Source organism: Scyliorhinus canicula, chromosome 7 (genome assembly GCF_902713615.1).
Source record: "Scyliorhinus canicula chromosome 7, sScyCan1.1, whole genome shotgun sequence".
Taxonomy (NCBI): Eukaryota; Metazoa; Chordata; class Chondrichthyes; order Carcharhiniformes; family Scyliorhinidae; genus Scyliorhinus; species Scyliorhinus canicula.
This window is the reverse complement of record NC_052152.1, coordinates 168806969-168827890: the sequence shown is the minus strand read 5'-3', so window position 1 is coordinate 168827890 and position 20922 is coordinate 168806969. Positions and strand designations below refer to the sequence as shown.

The window sequence follows — 20922 nt, the reverse complement described above, 5'->3', positions numbered from 1 at the left end:
TATTTGTATGAGTTCGTTCTCTCTCCAGCGCTTATACTATGTTACATCTTGAGCTGCCTGTCTGTGTCCTGCTCACCAGCTGCCGTTCCTGTGAAGAGTTTCTCTGACTTCCTGTCTGTCTATTCATCTCCCGTGTACCCTCCAGTGATTGCTTATTGTATTGCATTTACATTGAACCCTTATATAATATATATACAGAGATATGCAGATCACTACAGGTAGTATTTAGTGACAACAAGGAAATGTCACCATTCCTTTTGGGGACCAAACCAAAGCTCTATCAACTCATTTTCACAAATAAAAACGCATGGTATCATCCCTTGCGTTTCCTCAACAGAAACGAGAATGTGTTACGTCCAGATAGAAATGAGCCAGGATTCTCCCTTCTGGGGATTAAGTCCCCACGCTGGCAGGAGAACCGGCGCCAACCACTCTGGCGTCAACAGTCCCGAAAGTGCGGAATTCTCCGGACACCGGAGGGGTTGACGCCGCTCCAACCAGCGACGAAGGGACTGCGCGAGTTCGCGCATGCACCAATCGGCCGGCGTATTTTGGCGCATGCGCAGGGGGTTCTCTTTGCGCCGGCCATGTCGGATCCCTACAGGGGCCCGTGCGGAAGGAAGGAGTGCCCTCACATCACAGGCCCGCCCGCAGATCGGTGGGCCCCGATGGCGGGCCAGGCCACCGTGTGAGCCCCCCCCCCGGGGTTTGTATTCCCCCCCCCCTCGCGACCCCCCGAGGACCACCCCCGCCAACCGACCTGCCAGGTCCCGTCGTGTGGGACCATGCGTAACCCACATCGGCGGGACTGGCCAAAAATGGATGGGCGCTCGGCCCATCGGGGTCCAGAGAATTGCCGGGGGGGCCGCTGTCAACCGGCGTGGCATGAACCCCGCCTCCGCCCGAACACCAGTGCCGGACCCCACCTGCACTGGCCCAGCAGCCTCTACAAAATCAAGAGCCACGATTGACAAATAAAGCTGCTTGTTTAGAACCCATAGAATCAGGTGCTGGTCACTGATAACGGGACCCAGTTCACAAGCGAGGAGTTCTCCACATTCATACACACGAATGGGATAAGACATATCCGGACCATCCCATACCATCGTCAATGGCTTGGCTGAACAGGAGCTGCAACTGTTCAAGCGGGCCATATGAATGAAAACCACAAGTTCCCTGGACAGGCGACTGGCGAGGTTCCTCTTTTACTATAGGACCATGCCTCATTTAACGGCAAGGATAGCACCGGCAGAGTTGCTGATGGGCTGACGCCCAGAAAAAGAAGTCCTAAAGGGGTTGTCATGCAATCCTGGACTGGATTCATGGTTAAATATGGAGCGGTGGCTTTGTTGAAAATTGTATTTGTCAAACCTGGACTGGATTTCAAAATGCAAACTGCTAAAGGAAAGCATTATTATGAGAGAAGATTTAGAAGCGTGTTTTGAGAGTGGAGCTTGGAAACTCTCATGTGATCATGTGAATTCTGAGGAGAAATCTACAGACACTACCTTGGGTTCAGAGCAGAGTTCTTGTGTTTGACCATCATCATCATCTTGTGTGTTTAAGAGGGTCTTTGTATTAATGAGATCATTGTAGTTTGAGATGTACTTTGTAATCCATGTCAATCTTTGAATCTGTGTGTGTTTGGTAAGGCAAGGGGGAGTAAAGGAGTATTGTATAATAATCCAACTTTTCATGTTTAATTTTTTTTTCTTGTTAAAACTAATCAGCAGTCCTGTGACTCTATTCCTCTACATTTCATTTAAAAAAAATAATAATTATGGTCTTTTGAGCCGGGGTTCCATTCTGGGATCTTCCCATCTAGTTATAGCATCAACCGGGATCGTAACACAAAATTGCCTGGACATGGGTATACATGGGCATCATTTCAAAGTTTGCAGATGATAGGCAACTTAGAAATGTAGCAAACAATGGAAAGGATAGGAGAAGAGGACAACAGAATGGAGGTTGGTAACATGGACTTATACATGGGAAATTAAATTTAATTCACGGAAGTGTGAAGTGTTATATTTCAGTAAGGAGAATGAGGAGCGATCTTCTGGACTAAATGGTCTAAATTTAAAGAGAGTGCTGGAACAGAGAGGCCGGATATAGAATTAAATATAATATACAGCACAGGAACAGGCCATTCAGCTCAACCAGTCAGTGTCAGTGCTTGCACTCTACTTGAGCCTCCTCCCAATTTACCTACGTGTGGTTCACGTATAACAAATCGTTGGTGTTAGCATTTCAGGTGGAGAAGGCTGCGAGAAATAAAATAGATGGAATTAATGGCTTTATGAATTGAAAAATCGAATACAAAAGTAAGAAAATTATGATAAACCTTCAGAAAATTCTGATAAGGCCTCAGCTGGAGTATTGTGTTCAATTCCAGGCACAACACTTTAGGAAGATTATCAAGGTCTTGAAGAGCGTACAGAAGAGATTCACCAGAATGGTACCAAGGATGAAGGGCTTTGTGTGACGCAATTGGAGAAGCTGGCATTGTTCTCCACTGAGCAGAGAAAGTTCAAAGGAAATTTAACAGAATTGTTCAACGTGAATGATTTGAATGAAGTCAATAATGACAAACTGTTTCCCGGGGTCAGTGACCAAAGGACACACACTTGAGGTGATTGGCAAAAGAGCTAGAGGTGACAGAGGAAACATTTTTATTTCATCTCATGTGAATGATCATAATCTTACTTTTTCAATATCAGCTAATGTAGTTTGTCTTTAACAATCAAAATACCTCCATCGGCCTTGGATATGTTTTATGCCTAAAAATATTACTGTACTCAATATTCTGTGGGAAGCACGGTTGCAAGTATAATCAATTTTAAAATATGGGACTACAGTAACCAGTGAGCCTTGAAGTATTAGTGACAAACTTATATTTTAATAGTTTTAAGCTCAGACAGTTGATTTTGAATGATGTCAAAATAATTCATTCCAATAAACTGAAAATTATGCGGTTACCACACATGAATCAACGCATATTGAGCTACCCAGCTGTCGGGCACTACTCCACTCCAGCACTGCATATACCCACATTAAGTTGCCGCTAAAACAATTGCATGCTTCCATAAGTGATTACCACTGGTCTGATTATTCCCACACCTTTTTGCTAGCTCGTCTTCTCAAATTTGTTACTTTATTTACACACCTCATCTACTGTAAAGGGACTGCCTGGGGAAAAGTATACATATACGGGGTTGGATTCTCCGACACCCCGCCGGGTTGGAGAATCGCCGGGGGGGGGGGGGGGGGGGGGCGGCGTGGGCGTGAATCCCGCCCCCGCCGTCTCGTGAAGTCCCTGGCACCAGAGATTCGGCGGGGGCGGGAGTCGCGCTGTGCCTGTCGGCGCCCCCCCCCCCCCCGGCGATTCTCCAGCCAGCGATGGGCCAAAGTCCCGCAGCTGTAATGCCGGTTCCGCCGGTTCCCCTACCAGCGGTGCTGGCGGGCTCCGGGGTCCTGGGGTCCTGGGGGGAGGGGGAACGGGGCGATCTGACCCGGAGGGTGCCCCCACGGTGGCATGGGGTGAAATTCTCCGACCCCCCGCAGGGTCGGAGAATCACCCGAGGCCGTCGAAAATCCCGCCCCCGCCGTGGCTGGAATTCTCCGTCACCCGGGAATTGGTGGGGCCGGGAATCGCGCCGTGCCGATCGGCGTGCCCCTCGCGCCGATCTGCGTGCCCACCACGGCGATTCTCCGGCCCGAATGGGCCGAATTCCTGCCGCTGAGAGGCCAATCCCACCGCCGTGGTTTCAACCACCTCTGGCGGGATTGGCGGCGCGAGCGGCCCCCGGGGTCCTGGGGGGGGGGGCGCGCGGGGCGATCGGACCCCAGGGGGTGCCCCCACGGTGGCCAGGACCACGATCTAGGCCCACCGATCGGCCGGCGGGCCAGTGCAATGGGGGCACTCTTGTTCTTCTGCCGCCGACACGGCCTCCACCATGGCGGAGGCGGAAGAGAACCCCCGTACCTCGCATGCGCCGGTGGTGACGTCAGTGGCAGCTGACGCACCGGCGCATGCGCAAACCAGCGAAGGCCTTTCGGCCAGCCCCCACGCCGGCCGGCGTCAAAGGCCACTGTCGCCAACTACTCCGGCGTGGGCCTAGAATTCTGCACCTTTGGGGAGGCCCGACGCTGGAGTGGTTGGCACCACTGCACTACGCTGGGACCCCCCACCCTGCTGGTAAGGGAGAATCCCGGCCCTGGCCCGCGATTGGGGCCCACCGATCGGTGTGCGGGCCTGTGCCATGGGGGCACTCTTTTCCTTCCGCATATGCCATCGCCTTCACAATGGCGGATGCGGAAGTGACTCCTTCCCCTGCGCATGCACGGGGATGACGTCAGCAGCCGCTGACGCTCTGGCGCATGCGCGGACTTCCGCCGGCTGCCGAAGTCCCTTCGGCCCCGGCTGGCGAGGTGCCAAAGGCCTTTCCCGCCGGCCGGCGGGGCACCAACCACTCCGGCGTGGGCCTAGTCCCTCAAGGTTAGGGCTTGGCCCCTAAAGGTGCGGAAAAATCCGCGCCTTTGGGGCGGCTCGACGCCTGAGTGGTTCACGCCCCGCCGGGTAGGGGAGAATCCAGCCCATGGTGTTGGTAAAATAGTTGAGGTGTTGAATACATTTTATGTACATTCCATGGAAACAAAATTAGCATGTAATTTTATCACACGTTGGTTATGATGTCAAGTTCAATTATGGGAATTATATGAGAAGGATGTGTATGGTCTCTATTTATATTTGGCAATACGATTTGCTTTGTTCTAGTTCCACGAGCATTTAAAAAAATAAATTTCCTTATGCAATCTGATCTCTTATCAGCAGCAATACCATCAGGCTGCTTAGCACTGCTGCCTCACAGCACCAGGGACCCGGGTTCAATTCTAGTCTTGGGTTACTGTCTGTGTGGAGCTTGTATGGACTCCCCATTTCCTGCAGCAACTTCAGTTTTCTCCCACAGTCCAAAGATGTGCGGGTTAAGTGGACTGGCCATGCAGGTTAGGTTATGGGATGGGGTGGATGGGGAGTTTAAATGGGTAGCTCATTCAGAGGTTCATTGCAGACTTGATGGGCCAAATGGCCTCCTTCTGCACTGTAGGGATTCTCTGATACCTATTGGCAAACTCCCATCAGTTCTGGCAGATATACTTGGGGAAGGGATCTATGTCTGAACCATTGGTTTGGCAGTCACTTCAATTATCAGTGCAAAAACATCCATTTAATACTCAACCTACAGCCAGATATACCGCTATGAGGTACTTAAAACTGAGTCTGACCTGCAATCCAACTGGAGTTACGTTGGATCACTTTATCCTTGTTCCAATATAATCTGGATTTTCCATTCCTCACCAATCGAATAAAATTTAATTTACCACAGAGATGTGTCACCAACTTAAGCTCTGGCCTCATGATGATCATCATTTGAAGGAAGGTTTTCTAACCTCTTCAGGAGAAGTTGGGTTCAGTAGGGGTAGAAATTGACACATTTGCAATTGGTTTCTCCAGGATTCAGCAGTGCACCTATCCCTTGTATATGACTGGCAGAATTAGAATTAGTGGAGGAGGGAGCTGTTGTCGTAATAATAATAATCTTTATTTTGTCACACGTAGGCTTACGTTAATACTGCAATGCAGTTACTGTGAAAATCCGCTAGTTGCCACATTCCGGTGCCTGTTTCGGTACACTGAGGGAGAATGCAAAATGTCCAATTCACCTAACAAGCATGTCTTTTGAGACTTGCGTCAGGAAACCACAGCACCCAGGAATCCTACGCAGACATAGGTAGAATGTACAGACGCTGCACAGACAGTGACCCAAGCCGGGTATCGAACCCAGGTCCCGGGCGCTGTGAAGCAACAGTGCTAACCACTGTTATTGCCACATACCGATGGTCTTGATAGCATCTTTCCTAGAAACCAGATTGGAGAGAGAAATTCAGCGCTCTCCAATTTTCACACAAGGTAGTAGAAGGGTCTGAAACAACAACAGAACAGCAGCAATTTAATAAAAAAACATTCAAACTTCGCGGCTGGCCCTGAGCAAGGCATTGTTCTGTGGGCTCTTGCAGAAACATTGGTTTTGGAACTATTTCCTGTTTCCGTCTGCCAACCCCAGCACTAAATAACTGGGCCTAACAAGCATTCCCTGTGGCCGCTGTTTAATTAACGTAAAATGTGAATAACTCATCAGCCTAATGTACATGCATGTTAAATGCATTTAACTGACAAGTCACAAAATTGAGGGGAGATGCACTGAGGTGGGCGACGCAACAGATCACGGTCACAAGAACAGTTTCAGCACTCCCCTATTTACCCCAGATCCATTAAAAAATATATCACTGGAAGAGGACCGTGAAAATTAGGTTAGGTATCATAAGTAAGCATTAACACAAGTAATTATTGGAAATTGGATATGATAAAGATCAGCAATTTAACAGAAGTGGCTTTTTTCATGCTTAAGTTGTTTAATTTCACAGTTGAGAGACCAAGCTTTGCAAAACAGAATCAATAGCAGGAAGACAGGGATATGGCACTGCAAATCTAAATATAGATTTGTGTCTGTGTTCTTTAGGGTCAGTCACTGACTGATCATGCACCAGTCCCCTTTGGGACATCACTAATTGTTTCCTAGTGAGAAAAAAGTAAGCTGATGGTCCTTTTAAGTTTAAGGGTTGATTTCACCCAAACCCACCTTTATTTAAGATACAAAATGAGCTTGGGTGAAAATTAGTTGTGATCTGCTATACTATTTGCCAACATGAGAAGAATTAAAAAAAAAACATTTAGTAGAAGGCAAAACATTTCAAAAACAAATTTTGTTCAAATCACACATAATGGGAGGGGGTGGTGGAGATGGCAGCCTCATTCAAATAAAATCTGGATTTGGGTCGAAAAAGGCAGGTTGGTATACTTTGTCCAGGCGATTCCAGTCCCATCTGCGGTGGGACTGGAAAAGTAAATAGACCTATGGCTGGTCTGTAAAACTTTCCATCCCGCCCACAATGATTCCTACCATGGGTGGGACGAGAAAATCCTGACCATTAAATACAATAATGGGCCGAGTGAGCCTCAATCACCATTATTCAGGTTTTCAGCTTAAATTGTTGTCAGTTTTTCAAGCCTCAGGAATCCCAATTTAGGCAAGGATTTGACAGACCCAGGAGGTGACTGTTTTGCACTTGCCCCCCAGATCCAGATGCCTGTCTGAAGCAACAGCCCCACCAACCATTTACATGAACCATTGATTGCCCCGTCCACCCAAGCCTCTACTTGACCTGTTCCAAATCTTTAATTACTTCCCAAGGTCTCCAATTTGCCCGCTTCCACCCAGGTTTGAGCCCCCTCTTCCTCCCCCCGAGATTGCTCCCCCCGCCATAATCTGGTCCTGCAGCCTTCACTAACAGTCCTCTGTTTCACTGGAAGACACCCTGTCAATCAAGATGGCTTCCAGATGGAGAATTAATCGGTGACATCGGGTAGGATTTACCCTGCAGGCTTCCCAACCCCGCCATCAGGTTTCAACATGAATCAGAGACCACACTGTGTAGATAACATTCATACAATGTGATTTCACAGAATTGGCCAGGGGTTGGGGTCACTGGCCAAATAAGGATGGGCCCTTGCAGCTGGAGGGCCAAACGAGGCCCTCAATATTGCAAGAAGTCGCAGGATATCATGGCAGGTAAATGAGAGTAGGGTACCTCAAAATGGAGGTGCCTCTGTCTCCAACTTTTTAAAATGTAAAGCAAAAAAAAGATTCAACAACCAGGCCACCACTTGTAGTGGGGGGAGTGGTTTGGGGTGTGGACAATGAGAGCACGAGAGAGAGCGAGAGTGACAAAATGCCAACAGAGTGAGAACGGGAGATCACGCGAGAGTATGAAAGAGCGCAAGAGCACAAGAGAGAGCCTGGGGAATTCCCTCGGGAATCCCTTTTTAAAAGCAGTTTTAATTATGCAGCAATCAGGTCTAATTCTACATCTACTGCTGGGTCAGTTGGAACACCTCCAACGACAAACCTGCAGTATCTGCTTGCCGGATTATAATTATGGCCTGGGTCATAGGTAGTCTGACACTCTGAGAACCCCTACCCTCAACTACCACCTCACCACCCCACAACCCCCCATATAATTACAATGGCAATGTGCCAAAAGGCTATGGATTATCAAGGCCAATTTTTTTTGCAAACATTGTAAACATTGTTCCCCATGGTTTGTAAAGACTGATTTGGTTTGTTAGAACTTTGGCAGAGATTTGTAGGTGAACCAGTTTATAAAGCTAGCACAATCAAAAGGAAATCTGACAAAACCCAGGAATATGACAGCAGCAAAATCACAAATAAAATGATGGTGCTTGTGCTCTGAGGGCCTTTTATCTTGCACCTGGATGGAAACCCTACAGTGCAGAAGGAGGCTATGCGACCCATCAAGTCTGCACTAACCCTCTGAAAGAGCACACTATGCTAAACCCAATCCCCCTTCCTATCCTTGTAACCCCGCCGAGGGACAATTTAGCATATCCAATCCACATAACCTCCATGTCTTTGGACTGTGAGAGGAAACCGGAGCACCTGGAGGAAACTCAAGCAGACATGAGAAGAATGTACAAATTCCATAGAGTCGCCTGAGGTAAGAATCGAACCCGGGTCCCTGGCGTTGTGAGGCAGCAGTGCTAACCACTGTGGCACCGTGCTGCGTGTATAAAAAACATAGTGCCCGCCTGCCTTTTTTGCCTGTGTGGCGGCAGCACAGTGGTTAGTACAGCTACCTCATAGCGCCATGGACCCGTGTTCGATTCCAGTCTTGAGTAACTGCCTGTGTGGAGTTTGCATGTTCTCCGTGTCTGCGTGGATTTCCTCTGGGTGCTCCGGTTTCCTCCCACAGTCCAAAAATGTGCATCTTAGGTGAATTGGCCATGCTAAATTGCCCCTTAGTTTCCAAAGGTGTGCAGGTTGGGTGGGGTTATGAGGATAGGGCAGGAGAGTGGGCCCAAGTAGGGTGTTCTTTCAGAGGGTCGATGCAGACTCGATAGGCCAAATGGCCTCCTTCTGCACTGTAGGAAGTCTATGAGCACAAAATCACATGGGCAAAGTAAGGTCTGTGTTGATAGGCTTAATTGGCCCTTTAATTGTCAGGGGGCATGGCTCCGACTCCCGTGCTCCGGCTTCAACGTGCACGCACGTAAAATGGTGTTGGGACACACACCCGACGACAGTTGTGCAATTTTACATATATTCAGGTTGGACACACGCCTGACCTTGGAAGGTAAAATTCAAGCCATTCTTCTGTTGCCTACTCCAACTATAACCAGCAACTTTGGGTGCTGGCCTGATATGAGAAGGGCAGAAGGTATGTTCTGAACATTGATTGCAGGCATAAAATAAATAATACAACTTTACAGCTCTAAATGAATGCTGTCAGAACACAGCTGGAACACTACGCCACGGAGGGCAAATCTCCAGCTGTGCCTGATCGTGAGATTATCTCTTCTGTCACCATTCAATGCAGGGTGTGTTCCAGTGACAGATACGGATGAACCTTGTGCTCATCATCTCCAGACTGCATGTGGACTGGATGGGGGAACTGGAACTCATGTAACATTGAAAATGGCACCTCCGATTAATGGTTTAACAGGAATAGGCACAAAACAAAACTGAATTGAAATCCTTTTCGAAATGTGTGTGTACGAATGTGAATATGATTGGTTTTACCGATTAGCTAATTGCAGGTTTCTGATTCCTTTCACCAAATTAATTATTTTTTGACAAAGTAATCCTCCTTGAGACAGACTATTCCTACCTGGGGTTTAATCATGCAGAATTGTTCTCGGCCAAATTATTTCATGTAACTGGAAAGGTTTACAAATGGCAAGGTATTTTTCATGTTGCTAAACTGGAGCTAGTGACATAAACAGAGTATCAAGTATTTGCAATAAACTCCGCAACTTGTAAATTAATCAAATCTCTGCATTAGCCTAATCGTGCAATGTTTCTGGTGGGAGAGTATTAATCACACAAGTCTTCAACTTCCACTGAATGAAATATTGGAATTAGGCTGCCGATGAGGTGCAGTCATGTTTTATCTCTTGTTCAGCAACCCATGGAGTTGCACATTTTTTTTCCATTTTTCAGTTTTGTAGCCTGAATTTTCCAAACTCCTGGTCTGCTTGTCGTACAGAAGGCAATGTATATCATCATGTTCTAGGCAGAATTTGTATCCTTTTTAGAATATTTATTGCAATTAAGCCCCAGGGGGGATGAGCCATAATAATTGGTTGTGATCTTTTTGTCCGTACTTGACTCCAGATCACTAAATGCGACTGTTACAAGATATGAATAAAATGGTTTCCATATTCAAGAGCAATTTTCAAATTTCCTGTGATATTGAACACAATGGTGCGAAGTGTACTGCTTTTGAAGAAATGGTCCATGTGGAAAATCTATTTATGTTTGCAAATACTTTAAAGGTCAATTTTGCGAGAGTTAAAGCAGGGCCTATCATGCAGTCAACTCAAATTGGATAATCATGGACACACTTAGATTGATAAGTAGCAAGTAATATCAGTGCCATAAAAGTGTCAAGCAATGATTATATTCATAAAAGAAAACCTTTTAGATATTCCCCACCATCAACATCCTGGGTCATCATCACTAACCAGATATTTTTAATTTAGAATTTGACAATTGTATTAGGAAAAAGAGAATTGTCAGGAGCAATGTGGGCCTCCTGATCGCTAATAATAATTATACTGTTAATGAAAACAAGATTTTCCAAGGAAACGACTATTGAATCAGCAAAATTAACATAAGCAAAATAGCAGTAATTAGGAAATAATTGCACTAAAATTAAGCATGGGCAAGGAAACCTCCTGCTGATTACCATCAGCTGATGAATCAGTACTCCTCCATGTTGAACACCACTTTGAGGAAGCACTGAGGGTGGCAAGGGTGCAAAATATGCTCTGGGTGGGGGAGCCTCATTGTCAAACACCAAGAGTGGCTCAGTAGTACCACCACAGACCAAGCTGGCTGGGTCCTAAAGGACATAGCTGCTAGACTAGGACTGCAGCAGGTGGTGAGGGAACCAACAAAAGGGAGAAACATACTTGACCTCATCCTCACCCAGCTGCCTGCTGCAGATGTATCTGTCCGTGACGGTATTGGCAGAAATGACCACCTCACAGTCTTGTGGAAACAAAGCCTCGTTGTTTCACCAACCCGGGCGGAACGAGGCCGGTAATTCATGCCTACTGAGAATATTCCAGATACCTTAACAGTAGTCTTCCAAATTTCAATCAAGTTGGGAAGTATTCCTTTAGATCAGTCATTCTGCTAGATAAGGTAGTTGAGAGAGGGAACTGTGGAATCATAGAACAGTTAGCCTTACATATCTTGCTGGGAAATTACTAGAGTGTAATTAAGGATGAAGCGACTGAACACTTTCTAAATTTCCAGCTGATTATAGAATACCTAAATGGATTTGTATGTGGGTCGAATTTGATTGAAATTTTTGAAGGGATGACAGGGGGATGCCTACAATTGTTATTTATATGGACTTCCAGAAGGCATTTGATAAAGTCCCTCATAAGAGACTGTTATTTAAAAATGAAGCTAATGAACTTGGTGGCAAGTTATTGACCTGGTTAAGAAATTAGTTGAATGGTAGGAATCAGATATCGGGATTTTGAGCCAATTGGAGCAACGCTGCAGATATTCAGCACATGATCGAAATTTGCCCAGAGTACATCTAATTGTTCCAATCCAAAACCTTTTTTTGGTTATCACGATTGTAGGTAATGATTCGCCTCCCTTCTGAGTCAGCTCAAGTACAAGATCGACACATAGTTGATTTTGGGATAATGAAACTGATTTGTAATGAAAAAATGCATATTGAGAAAGGTTTAAAACACATTTGTGTCCTGCATTCAAGCTGTTTTCTTCCCCCTAAAACAGAACATGAGAGATATAATTTATCTAAAACTTTTACATGACATTGCAATTTAGAAAGTTTGCACCTAATCAATTTATCTTTGCGTTGTATTAAGTCTCCGTAAATAGCGAGAGATGGAAACACATTATTCCGGTAGCATGATAAATGTTAGAAAGTAATTCAGTCCAGAGTCATGAAATTATTCACAGCCAAACTGAGGTTTGAGTATAGCACCTTTATCAATCAACACAATGGCATTCTCTCCTGCAGTCAACTGGAACACCTAAGGTTCATTAAATCTACATTTGTTTATGTGAATTTGCAGCTGTGCCCTGCTGCTCTCCATTTATTATGTTAGCAACCAATTATGCAGAAATCAGCCATCATTTGGTTTTTAATCACTTGGCTAAATTTTTCCTTTTGGCTAAAAGATGAATCCATACGTGATTGACTAGGTCTGACTCAGGTTTGGCTTATTTCTTCTGTGAGGTTCGATTTATCTAATGAGCCTGCTCCTCACTGAGTTTAATGAAAATCTCTCAATTTATTTGCAATAGTATGAACTACAACTAAGTACATTTAGGTTACAAGCCCTTTGCAGCAAATTGGCTGTTTAGTTCCATTCTGTCCTTAACCCTTTAGTGCTCTACATTTCTTTCTATCCTTCTTAGCGCCGGCATTTTCTGCGACACAGCATTTGTTTAAATTGGGTACGCTTTTCCAGGATGGTCTCAGAAACAGTGTGGCTGCAATTAAACAAAGTGAATTTTGTACTCTCTAAAGTATTGTCGGGATGACCTCAACAGATTTCACAAGGCTGACCACATTAATTATGCATAGTGAGGCACAATTCTACATCAGTGGAGTGGGAAAGACATGCAAATGCAGCTGCAATTTGAAGGACTCCTTAATTCTTCTTGGGCACAACCCTGTCAATGACTGATCAAGGATACAAAGGATCTACATTTACTGGTGACTGCTTTGGAGTTCTTTCTTCAGTTTTGAGAAAAGGTCATTTGACGTAAAACACTAACTCTTTTGCTCTCCACAGTTGCCAGCTTTTTTCCCAGTGGTCATTTGGTGGTCATTTTTCATTGGCAGTCATTTTTCAAAATTCTTTGGACTGGAATGGTTCCTACAGATTGGAGGGTAGCTAATATAACCCCGCTATTCAAAAAGGGAGGTGGAGAGAAAACGGGAACAATGGGCGCGATTCTCCTAGCCCCGTGCCGGGCCGGAGAATCGCTGCGACTGTGCCCTGCCACTGGCGCCCGATTCTCCGAGGTGCGGAGAATCGGCGCTATTTGCGAGGGGGCGTTTGGCGCGCGCCAGCTGCTGGAATTGGCAGGGCCTCCGATTCTCCAGCCCGGATGGACCAAGCGACCACACGGATACAACAGAGTCCCGTCGGCGCCGTTCACCCCTGGTTGCTGCCGATGGGAGCTCTGCGTGAACGGTCGGCGGGCGGCCTGTGGGGCGGGGAAAAACGCTCCTTCACCAGGAGGAGGGGCTTCCAATGGGGTCTGCGGGCTGGCCTCCCCCCCCCCCCCCCCCGGCCTACTTTGTTGTGCTGCCGGCCCCTGAACCCCGACGCCATGCTGAGTCGGGGCCGGCACGCTGAAGAAGTCCCCCGCGCATGTGCAGGTTGGCACGGCCCAACTGCGCATGCGTGGGTTTGTGCGGCGCCCATTTGGCACTGGGAAGGGATGCTGGAGCGGCGTGAACTGCTCCAGCGCCATGCTGCCTCCCACCTGTGGGGACCAGAATCGGTCATCCCCGTGCCCGTTTTGTGCATTCGTGAAACGCGACGCCGTTCACTAAGGCTCCATTTTGGAGAATCACCCCCTATAGACCAGTGAGCCTATTGTCGGTAGTAGGGAAGTTGCGACAGTCGATTGTCAAGAATTTCATAGCACAGCATTTGGAAAGTAATGGTATAATCAGACAAAGTCAGCATGGATTTATGAAATGAAAATCATGCTTGGCAAATCTACTGGAATTCTTTGAGGATATAACTAGTAGGGTTGACCAGGGAGACCCGGTGGATGTTATTTAGACTTTCAGAATGTTTTTGACAAGGTCTCACATAGCAGATTACTATGTAAGATAAAAGACCATGGGATTGTGGGTAATTCTTGAGATGGATAAAAAGCTGGTTAGCAGATAGGAAGCAAAAATTTAAATAAATTGTCATTTTTATTATTGGCACGCATTGACTAATGGCGTACTGCAGGGATCTGTGCTAGGACCCCAACTGTGAAGATGCCGGGTAACCTGGGGTTACCCCGATCTCTGGATCTGTAAAGATTCAATTACCTGCAAATGCTCGCATTCAAAGCATTGTCTGGCATCTTTGAATTTGTCTGTATATGTTTCTGGAACAAACCTCTTCATTCACCTGAGGAAGGAGCAATGCTCCGAAAGCTAGTGTTTGAAACAAACATGTTGGACTTTAACCTGGTGTTGTAAGACTTCTTACTGTGCAGGGCCCCAACTGTTCACATTATATATTAATGATTTGGACCAGGGAACTAAGTGTAGTATTTCCAAATTTGCAGATGATACAAAGTTGGGTGGCAGGGTGGACTGTAAGAATGATGCAGAGATGCTTCAGCAGGATTTGGGCAGAGTGAGTGGGCATATGCATGGCAGATGCAGTATAACTTGGATAATTTGAGGTTAACCACTTTGGTAGCAAAAATAGGAAGGCAGATTATTATTTGAATGGGTGTAAATTGAAAGAGGTGGATACTCAGCGAGACCTTGGTGTCCTCATGCATCAGTCGCTGAAAGTAAGCGCGCAGGCACAGCAGGCAGTAAAGAAGGCAAATGGTGTGTTGGCCTTCATAGCGAGAGGGTTTGAGTATAGGAATAGGGATGTTTTACTACAATTGTATAGGGAATTGGTGAGGCCACACCTAGAGTATTGTAGTGTCCTTGGGCGGAATTCTCCGACCTCCCACCGGGTCGGAGAATCGCTGCGGGGCCGCACGAATCGCATGACGCCTCTCTGAGGCCGGGACGCCATGCTCCCATGTGTGGCAAAATGGGCACCCGCGCATGGCACCCGGCCGCTCAGAGAACCACCGAAAACAGTCGCAGCTGCGATTCTTCGCTGGAGCAGGCATTCTCCGGGCCGGATGGGCCGAAGTCCCCTGTCATTTGCAGCCGGCACAAAGGTTTTTCTCTTTGAAAATGAAGAAACGGCTTGCAGATCAAAGGATCTGAGGGGTTTGAAGCCTCGTAATATGGATTTGGCTTTTCATGAAGTTACAGCTTCGGCTTTCTGTACCTTTGTCTGAGGCACAGTTGAATGAAAATGCAGTTATTTTTCACCGTTTCTGCTCGGATTGCTCTTTAGGTTCCAGGATAGGTGATTGATAGAGTGGGGGGCTCTCTGATATGGGAGAGGGGGATTCTAAATGGGGGTGGGTCTCTGATATGGGGGTCTCAGGTGGGAGGGATCTGGTGGAGGCTGTGGGGGAGGGGGTGGAGTTGGGTCACCCTTATGCGTGAGTGTTGTGAGGGGCCAGTGACCCAACAATTCCAGTAATGGGGGGTGGGTAGATGTCCCTTTTGTATTTGGGGTGTTGGGGGGCACAGGGTTTGCTTATGGAATCACTTATGGACGATGCTCCTAGTGCCAGCATAAACCAGAAACAATTCACTTCCGGAGGCAGAACATATTCTCCCAACCGGAGAATCCGGCCTGGAATCTTACCAGAATTTGGCAATGTGATAGATGCAGACTGAAAATAGATGCAGGCGTGTAACTCTCCAGTTTCACAGGCCAGTGTTTTCTCCAAATATTGAGCCTCTGGGAGAAAGAAAAGTGGGCTTTGTTTACGCCATGGCTCTGGCGGGGAGGGACCTCAGTGCCGACAGCCGGCTCCACTGTAATCGGGGTGTCATCTTTGAAGGGCGCCCTAACAGCCCCCACCCCATCACAGAAGTATCGGGGGGTCCTCCCCCCCCTCCCCTCTGACATTCATTGGTGCCAATCTTTAAAGGACGCCCTGAATTTTACAGTGTGATAGATGCAGACTAAAACTGGCATGTATCTCATGTATCTCTCCAGTTCCACAGGCTAGTTTTATCTCCAAATGTGGAGCCTCTTTTGTGATGGCACTAGGAATGGCATCCATAAGTGATTCCACAATCAAATCCTACCCGCAACCCCCCCCCCCCCCCCCACGGGTGGCAATCCATTGCCCCCACCCACAAACAGCGCGGATGTATCGCCATATAGCCAGCACTATTTTCCCCTCCCCAACCTCAGTGTCTGCTCTCCCCCAACACCCCCACATTAACGCTCTCACCCATGGGGCTCCCACTAGGGCCCACCCCTGCCACTGTCCCCTGGCACATGCTGGTATTGGTCTCCTGATTTAAGAAAGGATGTAAATGCGTTGGAAACTGTTCAGACAATGCTTACTAGGCTAATACCTAGAAAGGGTGGGTTATCCTCTGAGGACAGGCCAGGTTTGTATCCGCAGGAGTTCAGAAGAGTAAGAGGGGACTTAATTTAAACATACAAGATCCTGAAGGGTCTTGAGAGCATGGAGGCAGAAATTATATTCCATCTTGTGGAAGAATCTAGAAGTGGGGTCACTGTTTAAAAATAAGGGGCCACTCATTAAAGACAGATGAGGAGATTATTTTTCTCTGAGGGTCATGAGTCTTTGGAACTCTCTTCCTGAAAAGGTGGTGGAAGCAGAGTCTATTTACTGCAGAGGCAGATGGATTCTTGATAAGCAAGGGGGTAAAAGGTTATTGGGAGTAGGTGGAGTTGAGGATACGATCAGACCAGCCATGATCTTATTGAATGGTGAAGCAGACCCGAGAGGCGAATGGCCTATTTCGATTCCTAATTTGTATGTTAAAAGGGTAATCATATTGTTAGAAAGGTAACTCATCTGAATTTGTCAAGACTTGCCTTTCTGTGGTGCGTTTAATTCATATCTGCTATGCAAATACAGCAACTTAATGGGTTTTTTAAAAATAATGAGCCAGAGAGGAGGAATGCAATTTGGACAGAAACCTTTGTAAATTAGAGTTTAGCTCCTCACCTGATGTTGCATGTAAGTAATGATGAGTTTTATTAACCTCACTATTATTTTGAAGCAAATAATTTCCCATCTGCCCAATTCCTTTTCTATGCCTTTGTCTGGCTTATGCACCTTGGAATGGACATTATAAGAAATATAATTTCTCAGATCAGATTCCATATTTTTGTTTGTACCCTGCTGGTTTCGAGACCCATTATTGCACCGCTCCACAATCACGGCAATTTTCTGTCTGGTGCCATTATTAAAATACATTGAATGCCTACAGTTGCTGTGTTTGCACAGTAGACATGAATTAAACGCACTACAGAAAGGCAAGTCCTGCCCACTTCAGACTAATCACCTTTTTCACAGTATGATTACCCAAGTGGTAACAATGTGTTGATAGTTAATTACTTCTATTTAGTCTCTATGACACTGAAAGTGTGCAGTTTCATTCATTCAGGTTTTAATTGTTGTGAAAGATATTAAAATACAACCTTTTAATGTTACTATTGATGCGAGAGCAGTAGTAAGACAACTGGACAGCTGTAAATTTGAAGGATGCTTTAGATGCGAATTCAATCATTGAATCATTTGCAGAATTGTAATGGAGTTCAACTGTTTGCAGCCATAATTTTGTAAATAATTCATTTCTTTGTATATTGTTTTATTATTTTGTTGTTAATTAAGAAACGCTTACATTAAAATTTCTGCTTTGTTAAGAAAGTGATTTCCCATAAAAGCAGTGTGAAAAGTATTTGACCAATGAGATACAGTACTGACCTGCTTTAACATAGAGGCTGCACCAATGCCTTTGCTGCTCTTCAAGGATTAAAGACTATTCTAATATAGATGACAGGATGTTTTATTGTTACTCAGCATTTAAATCCCTAGTGCAGTGTACATATTCAGAATAAATCTCAGCTTAACTGTAAGATAGGACAGCCACATGGTGGTAAATTGCACAGCATGACCTCCAGTTTCAGTTATTGCAACGGGCTATATAGGAGCTAAAACGGCAAAATTAAGTCAGTGCATTTGCAAAGGCCAGGGATATTGAGCTCATGTGGCTGACAGCATCTGAAAGAGCACCAAGAGGCTATACTGTGAGCTCTGGAGAAAGAACTCAACAGATAAGGTAAGAAGATAATGCTTAGAAATGACTACTAGCGCATTTAATGAGGAAGGGTCACTATGTTCCTGCCCCAAGCTGGATGTTGATACTGTGATAATTAATACAGTCAAGAAAATAGCTTCATATACTTTGCACAAATGTACTGGTTCTAACAAAAGACACTGCTGAGGCAGTGAAGGGTAATGATCAGTCATATTGCCTTAGAGGTTTCTACTTTCACTCGCTTGAAGTAAATAATTTCATATGGTAACTGTATTGTATAGTACTTATCAAGGCTAATGGGAAAAAAAGTGATAATGAGAAAAACAGAATGAGAACATTAAAGCTTCCAGACTAACGGTATCTTATGTTCTCAGACAGGTCATTAGCTGTTATTTACTGGTTAGCTCAGTATGTATACTATACAGGACAGGGTTGCAAGAAATTATCATTATAAACACAATTAAAACATAAAAAATATATGAATTAACTTTAATGCCAAATTTTAGTACTCATTAGTACTTTAAATATCCCTGCAAATGTAACAGCTAATGCTTTATTAACATTCCATCGATAAGTAAAATATAGTTTTATTCAAAGTATCATTGGATGTGCTCATTGTAAATAAAAATTTGCTAAATGCAGTGGCCTGGAGAAGGGTAACAAGCACAGTATACATACATCTATGCTGGTATTTTCACTTCCTATTTTAAGGAGTATGCACCTTCATAGTATAACGGGTTGACTTTATGGACATAATTCTATTCTTCCTGAGGGGCAGGTTGGCAGATGGGTGGGGCACTACACCATGGATGCCATTCTCCTTGCCTCTCTGATAGTTTACAACCCGACCACAATTCTATGCATGTTGGGACAGGCATTGTGTATCCCATATGCCCGTGGGCTAGTTGGGGTTCTTAAGTGGCCAGTTAATGACCAATTAGGGGACTCTTCCTGTGCATGCTGCGGTGGGTGCAGTGCTAGGTTTGTAGCCCACCAGGCCTCACTCCTTGGACCATTAGCGGGAGAAGGGGGTCTATCCTCCCTTTCCAAGTTTCACCGCAGCCAGCCCTCATGCCCTCGCTGGGGCTGCCTAGTCTGCTTTGCCAAAACCCATCTGTCTTCAGTGAATATCTCTATTGGGAACTGGATGCAAACCCAACAGTGACCACTGGTGGCACTGATGAAACCAAAGAGCTGCCAGCCAGTTGATTGGCCATCAGGTCTTGGAGCGGCCCTTACTCTGCAAATCGGGGTGGAAATCTTGCTCTGAGCCAATCACTGCCCCACCGAGCAATAAATTCTGCAGGGCAAACCACCAGAGCATGGGGAATACACTACACCATGGATGCCATTGACCTTTTAACTGGGGTTGAGAGTCAGGAACCCTGAGCAACATAAAATCCCGATGCATGTTATGAGACCAAAAGGGGAAACTAGATTTGGGAAGGGTAGTGCAAACTCACATCAGGTTACCAATTGCTATTGTGCTGAAGATCTGGGCAGAGTACAACAAAAACCCATATATATCAAGTAGGTATGAAGATGCCTAGACTAGTGAAGTAAGGAGCATATAAGATGTAGATGGTGAATTATATATTGGCATTGTACTGTAGCATTCTGTGTTGCATGACAGGTAACCTCTTAGGTGATTACTCCCTGAAATTAGTCAATCTATTACAGATAAGAAAGGAGGGAAAATGGGAAAGTTGAGTTCCAACTTGCTCTTGCATAGCTATTCATTACTTGGGAAGTCATTGGAAGAGTTCTTGGAACAGAACATTTGCCTGCTTCCTCATGGGAAGGAAGGTGTGATGAAGAAAAAGCAACAATAAATGTTTTCTATAAGAAAAATAAGTACAATTTTCTCCACTATGCAATCATTTTATAACTAACCCTGGATTTGCAATAGATGGTTTGTATTAAATCAACGCAGAGGCTATAGCACAAATGGACCCTGAGTCCAGAGTCTACACCTGACCTACTGGAATAACGTGGAATAAGATTCCATGTACTTCACTTTTATAATCAGTTTGGGCTGTAAGACTTGACTTAAATAATGAACCGGACTTTGCAGGCAGTGTCAAAATGACCACGCTGGCCATTAACCTCGAAGAAAGCTGCCCATATAGATGCTGCTGTCTCTGTGCTGTGGATTTCATTCTGCCACCAACTAAACTTTTTAAAAAAGCCATATAAGTTTAATTATTATGGAGACATTAGACAAATATACAATTATTTTTTCAGAGTCAGATAGGTTGTCAGAAATAATTATAACACAGTAAACCATTAAAAACAGTTACTCCTCATACAACAAGACATCGGGTGCGATCTACCCGAATGGGAACAGAGTCCCATAACGAGTACATTTAGCCGGATATTTCCCGGTGCTTGGAGCACCACAAAACCCCACACTATCGGACCTCAGCAGTGAACTCCCCAACGAGGCCACACTTAGTCCCATTTCCTGCACTGAGGATCTTCACTCACTGGAACTCCTCAGTGCAGGAGGAGATCGGGAAGCCATTTTTAAATGCCAGGGTGCCAAGCTGGCAGTGCCAAGGTGCCTGAGTGGCACCAGCTGTGTCAGAGTGCCACCTTACCCAGAGGGTAAGCACCTGAGAGCTTCCATTCTTCTGGGAGACCCCCAGGAGTGCCGTTCCGTCTGGTCCTCATGTGAGGAAACGAGCACTGAACAGCGCTCGCTCGAGGTCTCCAAGGTGAAGGAATTAGATTCCAACACCTTGGGTAGATTGTGGGAGTGTATTGACTCACTCTAATATGCAGATTTGTTGAAAGGTGAGCAGCTCACAATGGGCGGGA

General features: G+C 45.7%; 1 protein-coding gene across 6 annotated transcripts in view; it reads left to right on the top strand.

Moving 5' to 3' along the window:
• The window catches only part of LOC119969528 (extracellular sulfatase Sulf-2-like), a 433021-nt gene that overhangs the window by 240961 nt on the left and 171138 nt on the right, over positions 1–20922 (top strand). Inside the window, exon 1 of one of the 6 annotated variants that reach the window (XM_038803238.1) lies at positions 17879–18123. The exons of the other annotated variants lie outside the window; for them this stretch is intronic. The gene's annotated coding sequence lies outside the window, so the exon portion shown is untranslated. Of the gene's footprint in view, positions 1–17878; positions 18124–20922 lie in introns of those variants that run through there. 6 annotated transcript variants of the gene reach the window in all.